Source organism: Myxine glutinosa, chromosome 1 (assembly GCF_964187855.1).
Source record: "Myxine glutinosa chromosome 1, kmMyxGlut1.1, whole genome shotgun sequence".
Taxonomy (NCBI): domain Eukaryota; kingdom Metazoa; phylum Chordata; class Myxini; order Myxiniformes; family Myxinidae; genus Myxine; species Myxine glutinosa.
The window spans coordinates 46,232,733-46,237,049 of record NC_136261.1 but is presented as its reverse complement, the minus strand read 5'-3'; positions in this window follow the sequence as shown (position 1 = coordinate 46,237,049).

Sequence of the window (4,317 nt, the reverse complement as noted above, 5' to 3'; positions counted from 1 at the left end):
ACCGAACTGAATTGAGGGGTGAGAGATAGAAATTTAAAAAAAATTCGATAATGAGTGTCAACCTAATGCTCAGTGTACCTGAGAGCACCAAATATCGCAAAGCAAATATCCCAGAGCACCAAATATCCCAAATATCCCAGAGCACCAAATATCCCAAATATCCCAAATATCCCAAAGCAACTTTGATCTTTTCTACCCCCGCTAATTTCGGTCCCCTTGTGTTTTATACCCCCCCACCCCCTTCCCACGCCTCCTCCCCCCAAGCCCTCTCCCTCCCACACTTCTCCCTGCTCTCAAATGTTGTGTTTGTGTGCTTCCCCTTCTCTCCCCATCTTGTCTTCCTCTCCCTCTTTTTATATATTTTGTTTGTCTGGTTGATTTGTTTGTGAAATAAATGTTAGCTCTTTCACGAGCCTCGATTCAGTATACAAAAAGAAAAAAAAAAGATTTTTTTTAAAGCTTCCAGGCCCTTTGAGTGGACCCCACTCCTTGATAGCTTCGCACTCGCAGCATCTGCACGAGGATGCACCCGATCTGTTCCCTTCATTTCTGGACACCCCTCATCCCCTTTTCAAAAATCCTGGATCTGGCCCTCGAGTGCATAATACATTTATATATACTAGGGCATGCCCGTACTATATATAAGATAGGACGTGCCCGTACGTGGGTGCCCGTTCCTTGCAAAAAAAAAAAAACTGCAAAAAAAAAAAAAACTGCAAAAAAAAAACAATGGTTTGGTCCATTCGCAACGACCACAGAACCCCCCCCCCCCCCTCTATTTACATGAATGGTTTGGTCCATTCGCAAAGCCAAAGCGAACGACCACAGAACCCCCCCCTCTATTTACATGAATGGTTTGGTCCATTCGCAAAGCCAAAGCGAACGACCACAGAACCCCCCCCCCCCCCTCTATTTACATGAATGGTTTGGTCCATTCGCAACGGCAAAGCGAACGGCGAACGGCTAAATCGCCATAGCTCGGTAAGTACTTGTCCGATTAATTTCAAACCTTGAAAAGGCACATCCTCGGGTCCCCAGCAATATACCTGGCAAGTTTCAAGTATATCGGACCGGTAGTTGTCGAGAAACAGCGGTCACAGACAAACGTACAGACGTACAGACGTACAAACGTACAGAGATTACTGGAATTATAGATAGATACACACTTGCTTCATTACCTGCGCCACCAAAGGTGGATGTAAGTTATGTTTTCGCCCCTGTCTGTCCGTTTGTTTGTCTGTCTGTCTGTCTGTCTGTCTGTCCGTCTGTGAACAAGTTCTATCTCAAAAAGTTGTGGATGGATTTGGACGAAATTTGACAAAGAGGTATTCTAAAAAGGACGAAATGATTCGATTTTGGTGAAGATCCGGATTTGGATCCGGATAGTATTCGTTTTTTAAGTGATTCTTCACAATTGGGAGATGGGGCCAAAAACGATATATAGCAGGATATCTCAAAAGGTTGTGGATGGATTTGGACGAAACTTGGTGGACAGGTTGTGTGTGTGACAAGGACGAATCAATTCGATTTTGGTGAAGATCTGAATATGGATTCGGATACGAGTATTATTTACTTTTTAAGTGATTCTTCACCATTGACATAAACTGTTCAGCCTGGTTACATATGGATTTGTCGGGCATCGCTAGCGGGTGAGTGGCAGTAATTCTTGTTTTTCTGGGATTACTCCATGGACCGGTAGCTTTCCTTCCATGGACCGGCAGCAGTCCCCAGAGCAGCGGTTAAAAATCTGTGCTTTCGAAAGACACTGATGACCCTTTACACCTTTTAGAACTTTAATAACAATAAGACCCTTAATAACACAAAAGCCCCTCAGGACCCTTCAGACCTTATTGCCCCCCTAATATCCCAGAACCCATTACACCTCATGCCTGATGGCCTTCTGCAATAACACTCGAGATTTACCAGTCATAATCAAAAGGCCCCTCATTCGTAAACCACCTCAGTACCAAACTAAGAGGGTGCAAAATCTTCCTTTTTAAAATTGTATCTCCCTTTTTCAGATATCTTCATCTTGGTTAGTGGATTAGAAAAAAGAAAATCCCACATGAATTCGAAATTTTTGTTCACGTGGATTAGAAATTATTTTTCACGTGGATTAGAAAAAGAAACCCCACATGGATTAGAAAAAGTCTGACATGCATTAGCAAAATAAATCCCATGTGGATAAGGGAAAAAATTCCCACATGGATTGGAAAAGAAATCCCACGTGGATTAGAAAAATAAATTCCATGTGGATTAGAAAAATTAATCCCACGTGGATTAAAAAAAAACGCACATTGACAAGAAAAAGTCCAACATGGATTAGTAAAATAAATTCCATGTGGATTAGGAAAAGGTCCCACATGGTTTGGAAAAGAAATCCCACGTGGATGAGAGAAATAAATCCCACGTGAATTAGAAAAAAAAGTCGCACATGGATTAGAAAGAAATCCCACATGGATTAGTAACATAAATCCCATGTGGTTTAGGAAAAAAGGAGCACATGGAATCAGAAAAATAAATCCCATGTGGATTCGAAAAAATTCCCAAATGGATTAGTAAAATTAATCCCATGTGGTTTCGGAAAAAAGTAACACATGGATTACAAAAATAAATCCCACGTAGATTAGAAAGAAATCCCACATGGATGAGATTAAAAACATCCGACGTGAATTTCAAAAAAGTCCACATGGATTAGAAAAAGTCCTACATGGATTAGTAAAATAAATCCCATGTGGATTAGAAAATAAAGTCCCATGTGGATTAGAAAAAAACCCCACGTGGATAAGAAAAACACGTACGTGGATTGGAGGGAAAAGTCTTACGTTGAACAGCGGGAAAAGACAAATAATATTATTGAAACGTGCATTTCATACTTTTATCTTTAATCTGCTTTCCATCAAAATTCTTCACGATCTCAAAACATGGAAACCTCCTCCCCGAAAGGCACAGACGTAGGTAGGTATATAAATAAGCTTGGCAGGGAATTCCTCCTTCTGATTCCCTGTTTATAAATCTTTCCTTTCCCTCTTCCTCGTAATTCGTGGCCAAAAGGAACGAATTTCCCCAAAGTAACAATAAATTAGTTTGGGGAAATTGTTAAATGAGAGAATCGAGTTAAACTGAAAACGACGGCCTGGACAGCATTTGTTCGAGTTCCACGACAGCATTGTTTATACTAGGGCATTGCCCGTACTATATCTATATCTAAAATTATATCCCCCCCCTCTATTTACATGAAATGGTTTGGTCCAAAGCGAACGGCTTGCGAGTACGGTGACAATCCCCCCCCTCTATTTACATGCAATGGTTTGGTCCAAAGCGAACGGCTTCCGGAGTTTGGTAAAGAAATCGCCATCGCGTGCACAAACGCGCAGGAAAGCGAATGAATCGCAAATTCGGTTTTATTAGTTTTAAAACATAGTTTAACGCCAACATAGTTTGCAAACGTGAAATAAATGAATACGCTCTCAAATGTGCCATCCGAGGCAGAGTGTGTCCGCCACGTTCGGCACACGCGATCGTTCGCTGCTCTCTGATTGGTTGAATCGTTTTTTGGACATACTGTAGCTCGGTAAGTAATTGTCCGATTAATATGAAACCTTGAAAAGGCACATCCTCGGGTCCCCAGCAATATACCTGGCAAGTTAAAAGTATATCGGACCCGTGGTTGTCGAGAAACAGCGGTCACAGACAAACAGACGTACAGACGTACAGAGATTACTGGAATTATAGATAGATGGAGACCGCCATATTGTTAAGCGGTGCCGGCGCTCCGTTCCGTTGGACTGCTTGCTTGAGCGCTTGGGTGAAGCAAGCGGTTTCGTGAGCAATAGCAAGCTGCTTGCTAACGGAACACATCCCGGTCTGTGGTTCCCGTTTTTAAATCTACAAACTGAGAAATCGATCTGTAAAAGTAATCCGAGTCGCCCATCGATCGGCGAAATGTCCTCGGGCCAATCAGCGGGGAGAGGATCGATATTCTGAGGAAACGCCGAAACCCGCCATCTTGTTTCAACTGCGCTTCCTCATGGCGCGGGTTCCATGGTGACCAATCTTTCTCCTGGGATTGAGATAAACCCTTTCACGTCATCCGGGAGATTGGAAGGTATTTTGATTATTCTTTTTATTAAACCTGCGTGTAATATGATGAGATAAATACCTACCTGTGTGTAATTTGATTCTACTCTTGTATCCACAGGGAAAAGGCGCGATTTTAAAAATAATCATACACAGTGGCATTGTGATGTCACAGACGGACAACGCCTTATTATCCGAGGGTTCCTCCCGTCAAACTGTCATTTGTTTGAATCCACG